We start from the raw sequence: 13,541 nt of genomic DNA, 5'->3' as shown, positions 1-13,541 counted from the left end.
AATCAGTAGTGCAGGAATTTAGAATACCCACCATATAATCAGAAAGTCTCTTTCACTTCTCGTTCAACATTATTATTAAATAATATCTTAAGCAATTCTGAGCTAGAACCATACAGGTGGGAGGAAAATGGGTTGAAATACCTTTGGGAATCTGATTTTTCACTCTTTGGCAAAACAAAACAATCAGTGAAAGAAAAGCTTAGTAATAATGAACACTTATTTTTACTATTGAATAAAGACTAAGCACTGTTAATGAAATTATAATTACAATAATGCAAAATATTGTATTTTCTTAACTCCTCTAAGCAGCAACTAAATGAACATATAGCAAAAACAAAATCTGTCATTAAAATTAGTAATAAACAGTTTGTTGAATTAGCAGCAGAAATACATTACAATTTATTCTTGCCCTCCTTCCGAAACAATCTTGCAATTAGCTCTTTGTATATATTTATTATTATTGTATACATTTATTATTATTATTATTTATTTATTTCATGCTGTATATACTTATGTTGGCTCCATTTGAATGAAATTTGAATAAAATAATAAGCAGGGATCATCATTTCATTCTTTGTGCTTCTATCTGCAGCATCTAACCAAACTTGCAATAGTATTTGATACATATTGATTGAAATTGCATTCCTGATTTACTCTCCCAATTTCATTCTAGTGTTTTGGGTAAAGCCATGCATTTTTTTGGTGGTTACAAAATTTTGCAAAACTTTTGTTTTGTAAATCTAAAAAAATTAACAGTAGCTTATATTACAAAGTATGGAAATGACTGTAAACAAGCATTTATTCTAACTCCAGTTTAAAAATCCAGTTTTCCATCTACCTTTCAAATAATTCCCAATTACCTTCTCTCTCCTGACCCTTTTTTATATCCTTTTCCATCTCGGCTTCAGTGTCCAGATTTTGGGAGGCTGATGTTGATGTTTAGTTAAACTTCAAGCTATTTCCTGACACTAGCTTCTAAACCAAGGACTCTTAAGCCTTTCTGTGTCATAGATCATATGCCAATTAGGCAATAGTCAGAGGAAACAATGAATAATCTCTCATGCCTCAGTCACTTACTGTGCTTAAACTGAGGAGTGAAAAGCCAAAAACAGGGCAGTTTGTGGTAAGATATCCCTATGTATGCAAGCATAATACATAGAATCTACAGACAGTTCTTAATTTATATAAACCCAATCTATAAATGACTTTACATAAAGAATTCTCAAAGGCATGGGAAAGTAACAAAAAATATGAAGAGAGTTTGGAAAACAGTGTAGCCACAGTTCAATCATGATTTTTGTGAATTTGACAAAGATGAATAGCATGGTTACTCAGTATCCAGGGCACTCTAGGTCCATACCCTAGATGTCAATGACAATTGAAATCAGCTGTCTTCCTGGAGTAGGGCTCTAACACATGACTGAGAATCTCTGAAAGCTTGTCAAACCCGATAATTGACTACTCCTGCCTTCTGGGGATTCAAACAGGTACACATGATACTGCCAGAAGGAATCAGAAAGCATTGCAAAGGATTATGAAATCTTGTACAAGAAAATGACAATCTTAAGGGCACTGTTTTAAATGAAATGCAAGAGCTTTACAAGAGAATGCCAGTTTGGAGAAATGAGCAAGAAAATAAAGAGTTTTAGAAGATGAAATGGATTTGGATTTTCTGAATAACAGCCTGAAATATAGGAAGGATAGGATCATAGATAGCATATCTAAAATAAAGGGATCCTTAGAAAAAGAATAATAAAGGATTTGCTTAGATTCTTGAAAGTTGACTCAAAAAGCCATTTAAACTGAGAAAAAAGGAAAGGAAAAATTTCCCAAATATATCAACAAAACTAGACATCTTAGAGAAAAGAAACTACAACGTAGGAAAATAGTACAGGTACTCACAAGAATAAGAGGAAACAAAAATAAATAATCCAAGAAATGATTCAGCAATAAAACCTATTGCCCCCAAGTTTTCAAAACCCTATATCCAAATGCACCAAAAATATACAAGAAACAAGATGAACAAGAGATATTCTAGCTCCAAAAAACAGGTTTGATTTTCCTAGATGTCATTGGAACTTAAAAGGGAAGTATCTGTAATTGTAAATGACTGGAAGAATATAAATCTTATTCAGAAAGAGTAAGACTGGATACACATCAGGTAGAGTGGAATCTCTGAATACAAATCCATTTACACAGCACCTACAGGGCCTTAATACAGAAACAAGCTAATCTCACTTCTAGCTTCTATAATTCTTCTGCCTTGTACTGCTGAGAGCTCAGACTAGGATCTTGGCAAGCCTGGTGGGAATGGTTATACACCTGATATACTTATAACTTCATTATTATGTATAAGAGATGATCAAGGTAGGTCTGGGTTATTCTACCTGAGTGATATAGAAAATGATCTTTTAAAATGATAAATGGATAATAGGGCATATTTAAAATGTACTGCCAAAAATGGCAACCAGCTAAAAATGGAAAACAGAATATCTTATTGCTTCTTTCTCTCTAGGATGTTTCCTTACAAATACTTCAACCTCATTGGGAATTCTTCCCAGTTTTCTAGAGTGGTGGATAGTAGATGTCTAAGTCCCTTTAAGCAGATACCTTTGACATAAACATAGGGCCATTATATTTAAAGTACTTTAAATTTAAGGTTGTAATGAGACATTCCTGAACCCTTATCTAGAGTATCTGGCCATACTAGATTTCATATTAGATTTGGTTCTGAAACCAATTTTAAGTATACTTAATTTACAAGTTTAGACATTTAAAAACCTCCCCAAAATCTGGACACTGACACTGAGATGGAAAAGGATATAGAAAGGGGTCAGGAGAGTGAAGGTAATTGGGAATTATTTGAAAGGTGGATGGAAAACTGGACTTTCTAATTGGAGTTAGAAAGATTTAAATTCAAATATACCTTAAGATCCTTACTAGATGTGTGGCAAGTCATTGAATATTTGTTTTAGATTCCTCAACTATATAATGAAGATACTGACAGTATCTTCCTCAAAGAATTGCTGTGAGGATTAAATGACAAATGACATAATTTGTAAGAAATAAATGACTTAACACACTGCCTGGCATGTGTTTTTTCTCTTCCTGGTATTCATGATTAATAGCTTTTTTATTTATATAATTTATTTTTATATTTTTATTCATTATTTGATTTTATTCAAGATTAATTCTGTATTTATTTTATTTAAAAGCTTTAATATACCTATCGTATACAATTATAACATATATATTATTACATGATTAGAATATAGTTATATATATACTATAGCTATTGAGAAGCTTTAATAGCTTAAAACTGCACTAAGATTCTTGGGCTACCTTTGTGGTACATTATAACCTCTCATTTGATGGCTTTGGGGCTGAAGTGATCACTACCTCATATATCTGACTCCTGGGTCCCACTAGGCACAATGCTCAAGGAAGTACTAGATATAGTTGTTGATAAGAACTTAAAGTTTTATTTCCTATTTTACAGGGGATTATCAAATAAATGCATTTAATAATGGAATTAGGTTGTGCCAGAAAGATCAAGATGACTGGGGGCCTCAAGGAAGGTATATATGGTAGTGGTAAGGACTAAGTAGAAACTCCTTGATGTAATTCAAATAATAGCAGCAATAGATAACATTTACTTAGGGCTTAAGATTTGTGAAATGCTTTACACATTATTTCATTTGATCCTCATAACCTTGTGGTGGCCAAATAGTAGTTAATTCTTTTATTGCATCTGTCAATTAGTTATTGTCTTTAAGGGCCCGGCCTTGGTTCAAGTTTCCAGAACTTAATTCCAGGTTTTATACTTAGTTTGTAAAACCTCCTTTCTATAACATGAGACAGTATCACATGCTACTTGGGGAAAATAAAACAAATAACAAAATAGGGAAACAATAATACAAAAATTGGGCTATTTTCACATATTTTTCTATCAAGATATTTTTCTGATCCAGAACAGGTTATTATTTTTTTCCGTACTTCTTTGAAACCTTAAGTGTGAGTCATTGGAAGCATTTCAATTACTGTTCTCCCTCTTGGAATTAGATTTGATTTATTTATCTACTTAAATGTATTTATCTACTTATTTACTTATCCACTTACTCATACCACTAGATTAAGTGGAGTTCTTGAAGGAAGGGACTGCTTTTGGCCTTGCTTCATTTCCCTAGTTCATAGATGCATGCCCTGAGTGTATTAGTTGTTTTTCAGAAATTAGTAACAATATTGATAATATTTAAAATAAATGGTATTTAACACTTTAAGGCTTCCAAAGCAACTATATCTGATTTATGCTATATTACACAATCTCATTTCAACTGCTTTGTCTTTTGAATTCCTAAATATGTTTAGTATATAGTAGGCACTTAATAAAATGCAGTTTAGAACCTCAGCACTTTATCTGAAGAATAAAATTTCATTTCAAATCAGATTTTCATTGAATGTTGGACTGAAGTCAAAATTTTACATTACAAACTTTTTAAAAATTCAGTTTAATTTTTTTGTTTTTCATTCTTTTTCAACTTTTTTTCAAAATATATGCAGTTTTCAACATTCACTCTTGCAAAACCTTGTGTTCCAAATTTTTTCTCCCTCCCTTTCCCCCCACCCACCCCTGACCTTAGACAGCAAGTAATCCAATACATGTTAAACATATTTAGCATATTCTTTTCCATACGTATTTCCAAAATTATCATGCTATGTAACTTTTAAAGTTAACCTGATGCAGTAATTTTACTATAAACATTTTTTTCTTTTTCACACCCCATGTTTTTCATGCCAATGTATTTTCTGCTGTAAAAGCAGGTCTCATCCTTCCTAATAGATTCCTACAGTTTCTAAGTTGTCACAATAGAAAGATGTGATGAAATCAAAAAAGAAAATGTAGATTATATCATCAAAAGATTTAATGGGGCACAAATGAGTTTCAAATGAAAATTGGCTTTAAAAGAAGAAAAAAGTGATTCAAGAAGGAGCCAACAAATTATTTCTGTACAAAGTATTCTTTTGGTTTGTTCTGGTAAGAAAAATGTCTATATTTATTCTCATCTATATTTTTCATGTTTAATTTAAACTAAAACATAATAGCAGACTCAGAATGATAAAATAATTTTGACTTTGACCAGTAATGGGATTTCTATTTAAATTCCCTTTGCTTGAATTATAATCAGACAATGACTGACATGTTCATAAGATTCTCCTTTGATTTTAAAACAATTAATTCAAATATATAAGATCTTGCAATTCATTTGCACTAAATAGGAAAAATGAGTACTATTAATATTTACTATTTCAGTGAAAGAAATGCAAAAATAACTAACAAAGACACAAAGCGAAAATTGTGTGAACTGGAGCATAGTTCCCACTTTTCCTTTTCACTATTTTATTGAATTCTTTCAGAAAGTCAAATTCACATAACCTAGTCATTTGAAATTCACCTAGCAGAAACTATTTCCAATATGTAGCCTAACCCACACAACTTACAGGTGAGGAAACTAAGGCAAGAGAATATTAGGTGATTATCATCACAAGATTCACATAATGGTACAGCTGAGCTAAGACTCAAACCTATATTCTCAAATTTCAAAATCAAGTGTTCTTGTGATGATAATATACTATTTCTAGGTTATACTTTAAGTGTATGCATATGGGATAATTAAAGGACTTGTCTTAACATGCTAGCAATGTACATTTGTGATAAATTTAGACTGAACACCTGTTGATGTCTGCAACAGGGAGGGGTGACAGGAATTAGGGTCTTGTTTACAATTCTATTTTTAAGTCTAAAGAAATTATTCATTTGGAATAGTTTAATCTGTCTTGATTTTGGTCCTTAGTAGCAATAATTAAGTTAAATTACAAACTAGTGAGTGTTTGCTTACCACCTATAACATAACAATTTCAAAAAAAGTCACATCAAACTACTTAAGCAAATATGGAATTAAAAGCCTAACATTTATTCCTAGTGAAAATTACAGAATGGATTAATAAAATCAAACATTTAAAGAGATAAAAAGTGAATGCTAAAAGGAAGGATTTATTAAGAAGCCATTAAATTGATTTCTCTTTTGATCAAGTTCTATATAAGCAGATGGAAAAGGGAATTAGTGACATTTGATAAGGCTATATTAATTATATTCTTGAAAATATAGAAAGATAAGTTTAAATCAGGGCTTCTTAAACTTTTTCCACTCACAAACCCTTTTTGCCAGGGAAATTTTTATATGATACTGAATATATTGTATATGAAATAGGCACACATATCAAACATGTACATAAATTATAACATATAATTATATATAATATATAATAAATTATAATTTTTCAACCACCACTTTCAGTTTTGAGACTCCATTTTGGGGTCATAAACCAGAGTATGAGAAACTGGGGTCTAAACAACAGTATACTTAGTAATTTGGAACTTGTTAAGTGGGTAAATGTAGAGTGTTGGCCAATGGATTCAATTCAATAAGCATTCATTATTTGTGTATTAAGTTAATTATATTTTTAGAGATTAGGGATATATAGACAAAGCAAAACAACTACTGTCCACTCAGGGACAGTTGTTCTAACTTTTGGACTTCAAATCCATCTCTTCAGTTTGAACATATCATGCCATCACTAGTTTTCAAAATGAAGATTAAAAAAATGTTCTTTGGTCTCCATGAAGTTCATCTACTTCTAGGATTCACATTGATGGCAGCTCACCTGATGGCTGAATCTTCACCTACGCCACTTAGCTAGAAGATATTATTGCATCCCTCTCTCAATAGTGTGGTGCTTTCTTTGAGATTCTGGTCAAAATTTAACTCTTCTAAGGAGCTTTTCAAGATCAATTTCATGTAACTCTAATTACTTAATCTTATTTCCCCTCAGAATATTAGGTGCATGCAAGAAAACATCCATGTACCAAGCAACATTTCACTCTCATGCATGTATGTTCCACTTCCCAAAGTTAGAAAGAAAAGCTTTAAAGAGAGATGGTTTTCCTCTTCTAGCTCCCTGGAGAGCTAAGGATAGCACCTTGCATATAGCATATATAGTGATCAACATAGAATTTTCTTTGAATTCTTCTGGTAATAATCTACTACTGTAATTTGCCATGAATACCACATTCTTATTCTTGAAGATGGGCATTCATCAAATCTTCCCCTTGCCTAGCTATTAAGTTGACTCAGTGCCTTCTAGCACACTAAGGTTTCCCATGATGTGTCTATCATTTATCACAAAACCTCTGCATATGTGCCAAGTAAACTTATGCAGCTACAAAGTATCAAGCACAGCCCTGCAGGGATAATTAGATTAGGTTTTAGCAACATAAGATTGCTGGATTTAGAGCTAAATGAGGTTTTGGCAATCATCTAAATCTAAGCCCCTCATTATACCAAGAAAGAAACTGAGACCCAGAGAAGGGATGACTTGTTCAAAGCCATGTGGGCAGTTTAAGGATCAGAAGTAGAACTGAAACCTTAGGTCTTTGTGGTCTTGTAAGAACCAAAATCCTGTTCTACATACCATCACTTTCTGCAATGCCAAACATTGCACAAAGCTGAATGGACTCCAATGTGAAGTCAATAGCATTTAATAAGTATGTTGATTGTTACCATATCTACCTCTATATTTTACTTATAATTTCCATATATCTGTAGAAACTGAGGCTCATAGATTAAAAAACAAAAAGGACATATATACAACTCTGTGAGAATATATATACATACATATGTCAATCTCACAGGATTTTTGAAAGTATTTTGTAACCCTTAAAATATAAACAGTAAGTTTTAATTACCATAAAATCCACTATGACTTATTAAATTCTATGTCAGTAAACCAGGAAGTACCATTAAACTAAAAAAGCTTTGAGTTTAAGCCCGATGATTTAAGTCTGTTCCCAAAAGTCAGCCTAGAAATTTCTATCTGAAGTAACTTATAAAGGCATCAAGTAATTGTCATTTGTGTCAGTTAAAAAAAGAACCATATTGGTTAAATCATAATATCTTTCAAGTACTGACATACAGAAAGGAGACGTATAGGCAGCTTATTAATTTTTGAAAATGAAGATCAAAGTTGGGTTTGAAATGTGGCAATCACCAGTAATTTAAATCTTCTAGCCAGGTTACTGCACATTAATCCCTCACCTGCAAATTTCAGAAAGTTATGTGCTTCACATTAAATAATTTTAAAAACTCATTTAAAAAAACATTTTTTAAAAAGAAACATAAAAGAACCTTTACACCTTCCTTTGTAACCTCTGCATTGCAGCTAGGAGAAAAAAAAAAACAAAAAACTTTAAAAAACAGTAAGATTCATTCTATTGTGTGAGCAACCCTCTAATCATATTTACAATTGTTAAGAATGATTTCTTAAATCAAGCTCTCTGACAGACTGAGTAATTTTAAGTACTTAATGCCATGGTACTTTACAAGACCAGAATACTGAATAAAAAGAAATCTATCCTTGAATTCTGAAAATCATTATTATCAATGTTTAAAAATCTTACATAATTTTTAATCTCTTAGAAAAATAATTCTCTAGAACTCACAATTTCCAATATTTTAATCCCCTTTCTTCTTTGTATATGCATATAAAATAACATATACAATTTTTGTTTTGCCAAAACTGTTACTAAAAAGAAAAGTTAAAAAATCAACAGTGCCTCTAAACTGATAGACTAAGAAAATGTTTTGATTGAAAAACTACTATTTTGTGGATTAGGTTATCTTTTACGTTTCTTTAGGATATGGGACGTCAAGTCTATCATCTCTTCTCATATAATACAATGAAAAAATCTGATTAGTCTCATATCACATATTTATGTAACTGTTACATGGTTCATTGCAAGTAACAAAACTATAGTTGTGATTTAGTCAAAACATTTTTTACAATTATCAGTTTTTTTGTCAATTAAAAAAAGTGTTAACTTAAACACCTTAATTTCATTAAATGTTAAATTATTGTTCAGATATAGGTCAGAGACCTACAGACCTTCTATAGATATAGTCCCCTTGAAGGCCAGAGCCATGAAGTTTCAATAGTGTCCATGACATTTGGAAGTAAATTTAATTTATGCTTCATAAAGAAAAGAAGTGACTCATCTTTAACATTAAATGTTACTTATAGTCTCAGAGAGAATCAGTAGAATTTTATTTATAATGTATGCACCTACCCTCTTTGATCAGCTATAGAAAATTTAATTGCTTCCTTGCTTCTTCCCAATTTGGGATGTTTCTAGCCTACCTACCTCCTCCCAAGTCACTTAGTTTATATAGAGGACACAAAATCTAAATTTAACAATGGAACAGGTAAAATTTACCAAGAAATGTACCATCAGCTAAGAATGAAGTTACAACATACTTTCAAGTAAAGAAATATTGCCTAAATAAACTGCAGCTTGTTTGTTTTTAACTTTCAGGTGAGGTCTCCTCCAACTCTGAAAATCTGTATTAGTAGAAATGATCTGAACACAATTTATGATTAATGAAAGGTGCCAGGAAACCCAGAATATCTGAGAGTGAATAAGACAAGGGAGAGATACCACCAAGGAAGAAAAAGATACCTTATTAAAACCTTACTTTTTTCTGTAGTTGATCATTTTGCTTAGGGCAAATTAAGAGGTCATTTTGTCAGAAAACAATAAATACTGAAGTTTGAAGATGATAGCAAGAGGTAAAAGAATTTAATCTAGCTAAATTAAGTAAAGTTACTGGGAAATTGGAGGGGAATGATGTGATTAGGTAACTATGGAAAATATGGGAAGAAGATAGTATCTATAGATTACATGGACTTCAAAAGATAAATGACCTTTAGGCAGAACCTAGAGGACTCAAAAATTGCATGAACTCCCCATGAAAAAATATTCAATAGATGAATGCTTTTCAATTATGACTGAAGAACTTGTCCCTGAATGTGTAGTTGTTTCCAACTGTCCCCCTGTATCCTTACTTTAAAAAAAAAGATTAAAGCAGACCTTCATTTATCTATATAAAGTAGCAAAAAAAAAAAAAAAAAAGCAAAAAGGCCCACAAAAAACCCCTATAACAAATAACTAATTTCATGAAAGGACTCTTGTTAATTGTAATTTTCAGATATGCTGCTCTTGTTTCCTTTTAATGGAAATGGGTCTTTCACATATAATGAGTTCAGAGGAATTATGTTGATGGTAAACAGACTCTTTCTAGAGAGACTGCCTAAACATTTAATGTTAAAATAAGTCATCAGACAAATTGGCTTCAGAGTAGCTTCAGTAAAAGTAGGATTGTACTTAGAATCTGGAAGAAGATAACATCAATATCACATTTATAGCTTAGGCAAAAAGAATTAATGAAGGAGACTGGAGAATCAGAAGATAGAATGGTGTGGCCTAGTCTACAGAAAAAACCTAACCAGCAAAGCTCATTCTATAAGTGATGCTGATGAGCATGTTACACAAGTGCCATCTATAATGGATGTAATTTCCAAGCACATACAAGGCTAGACACTAGCTCTGTTAATCATTTATATTTGGAGTTGGAGTCATCTTGTTGCTATAGTATGTTTTCTAAACAGTTGGCTAAAGGATACGCAAAAGAGCCAGATGCTGTGTGATCAAAAACATTGAATTTGCTGAAATGACACCTACACATTATATGTACACCTGGAACTCTAACTGCTAGGGATCAAGTCAGTAGGCAAGGAATATGCTCAACCACATGGAAGAACTTTGAGGTTGAGGATGAAGCTTTTTTGTTGAGAACTTATAAAATACTGGTAAAAAGAACTTAGTATTTGTTTATTTTACTGTGCTTAGGTGGAGTTTTGATATCAAAACAGTTAATTCACAGGAGTCATATAATTTTAAAAATTATATTATAAAATAATTGGACATAAATATAAAATGATCATATTTAAAAACAACATATTGGTTAAACAATGAGGTACCTATTATGTGACTCTGTGAACAAAGCCCCAGACTTGCCAGAATGACCTGAATTCAAATCTGACCTTAAACATTTTGCAGCTGTAACTGTATACTCCTAGACAAGTCACTTAACCTTTATCAGTTCCACTTTCTACATCATCACCATAATATAGAGGGTAATAACAGTATCTATTTCCTAAGACTGTTAAGGGTTTAAATGCAATATTATTTGTAAAGTGCTTTGCAAACCTTAAAACAAATACAAATGCTAACTATTATTTATTCTCATTTGAACTGTTATATGAATCCATGCTGATTTTAAAAATAAAAATGGTAAGATAAAGATCATATTTTTGAACTTGAATCTAAGGAAGAATCATTTTTAAAGATATATCAGAAGAGAATAATGAGCCTTCGGTGGCTCCCATAAGATAAAATATAAACTCCTCTCTTTCTTTTGAAGCTCTTCAAAATTTGGTTCCAACCTAGCTTTCCAAGTTTATGCATATCCTATTTCCTCTATATTCCAATCTAACTTCCCAATTGTTGTAGAACACAATATTCCATCTCCTATCTCTGTGCCATGGGAATTCCTTTAAACTTTAAATGCAATCCTTACTTAGAATCCTGAGCATCCTTCAAAAGCTCAATCCAACCGCTTAGAGCAGATTCTAAATATGAGACCTATGATTCTGTTTTTTAAAATCTGTACTTTTATGAACTTATCAATACAAATGGTCTTCTTTATTATTAAACTATGGATTCGATGTATTTAAAACATTACTCTCACAAAGGCTCCCATTTCCTACACACACACACACACACACACACACACACACACACACACATGAAGACCTGTCCTAGAGAAAGTCTAGTTTGACTTCCATCTCCTAGTCTGCTCTCTCCAAAATTAATTGTGTTGATTTTGCATTTTAATTTTTATGACGTATTTTAAGCATATATTTTAATATTAGTATATATGTGAGTACAGTGATATCTGCTCATACATATGTGCACACATACAATATACCTGTGTAGGTAGATGTGTGGACACCTACACAAATAGAGTTTTACCAAATACAAAGCTAGCTCCTTGAATACAGGGGTTATTGTTCATTCTTTGTCTGAGGGACTAGAACAATGCGCTTAGTACATAGGCACTTGATAAATGCTTACTTACTTTTTGTTGGAATAGACTTTCAATCGAGGAGAGGTACTATTTTATTTTCTTAAGTAGCCCATTCCCCTTTTGGGTTATTCTAATTAGGAAATTTTCCTATGTCAACTTCTAAAGCTGCTTACAAGTCTAAACCTATGATCCTATCATCTGAAGCCTACTTTTGCTGTCTCATTGCAAAACAGAATGTTTTTAATCTCCTTTCCTTTAAATACACAGCTATTTCATCTTCTCCTATTCCCCTATTTTCTTCTCTTCTCCAGGCTAAACACCCCCAGTTCTTCAGACAGTTTTCTTATGATAGGAGCTTGAGACTCATCACCAACTAGCTTGTCTTCCTATGGGCAATCTCCAGTCTCTCAACATCCTCTCTGAATGGGTACCACATAATAAACTATACAGCCTAAACAGCGGAGAACACGATTGTTAGTCCTAAATACTAATTTTTCTCTTCTTGTTGCCATCTAAGATTATTTTAGCTTACGAGATCATCATCCAGTTCAACTCAACCATTATAAAGATGTACAAACTGAGATCCAAGTTAGTGCTTGTTAGTGGCACAGATGGGGCTAGCAGAAACTGGAACATCTCAAGAAAGATCTAATCAGAGCCCCTTTTTACTCTGTCATGCTAAGGCCATGAGACTAAACCAATCACCTTATCAATATGAAATCCACCATGGTCTTTAAGTACTTTCCCATTTTGCTAGCCAAAGAACAAAGTCCATTCTCTCATCCAGCATTTTACAATAATAGGAATGTCACTAAGCTGTTGAGTCAAACACAAAATCTAATGATCTTATATCATGTGCAAAAGAATACTGCAGGTTCCAGGAAACATTGATAACAATACTACAAACCGCAAGAAAAACTTTTACTTAGTATTTAATTGTATATGTTTGTCTTTTCAGCCCTATTGGGACTGTTCCAGATCCTTGCAAGTTTCCTATTACTGGCAGAGAAGAGAAGGCAGCAAGTGAGCAGGGCTGAACCTTGTCATCCTTGAAAGAACTGAAGGGCTATGGGATTTAAGACTGATTTTTCTACATTGTTTCTTGGAATCTCCTAACTCAAGCATTAGCTCCCATCAAGAGGCCTTACTTGATTCTTCTTTTCCCAGTTTTCAACACAGCTTTATTAGATTATTTTTCTCTTGTGCATTTAAAAATAATTTTCTGAGAAGGGGTACCTAACATAAATGTTAAGAACCTCTATCTTAGAGGAAGCCCACGTTGCCAGTCATTTCCTTTTAGAAATTATTTTATTATTTTACATTATTTTAAATTATTTTACATATTTTATTTCCTCTCTATTTCCAATCACTTTTTATTTTGAAAATATATTGAATTTACTTCTCTGTGATGAGATTGTATCCCTCTCATAGAATATAAGCTCCTCAAACGTCAGGGCTGGGTTTTTTTGTCCTTGTATCCCTAGGGGACAGCACACAGTA

General features: G+C 32.3%; 1 protein-coding gene across 4 annotated transcripts in view; it reads right to left on the bottom strand.

The window, feature by feature from the left end:
* PKIA (cAMP-dependent protein kinase inhibitor alpha) overlaps window positions 1-13,541 on the bottom strand; it is a 68,138-nt gene that overhangs the window by 20,965 nt on the left and 33,632 nt on the right. The gene's annotated exons all lie outside the window — the stretch shown is intronic.

This window comes from Sminthopsis crassicaudata, chromosome 1 (assembly GCF_048593235.1).
Source record: "Sminthopsis crassicaudata isolate SCR6 chromosome 1, ASM4859323v1, whole genome shotgun sequence".
Classification (NCBI taxonomy): domain Eukaryota; kingdom Metazoa; phylum Chordata; class Mammalia; order Dasyuromorphia; family Dasyuridae; genus Sminthopsis; species Sminthopsis crassicaudata.
This window is presented reverse-complemented; position numbering and strand designations above follow the sequence as displayed.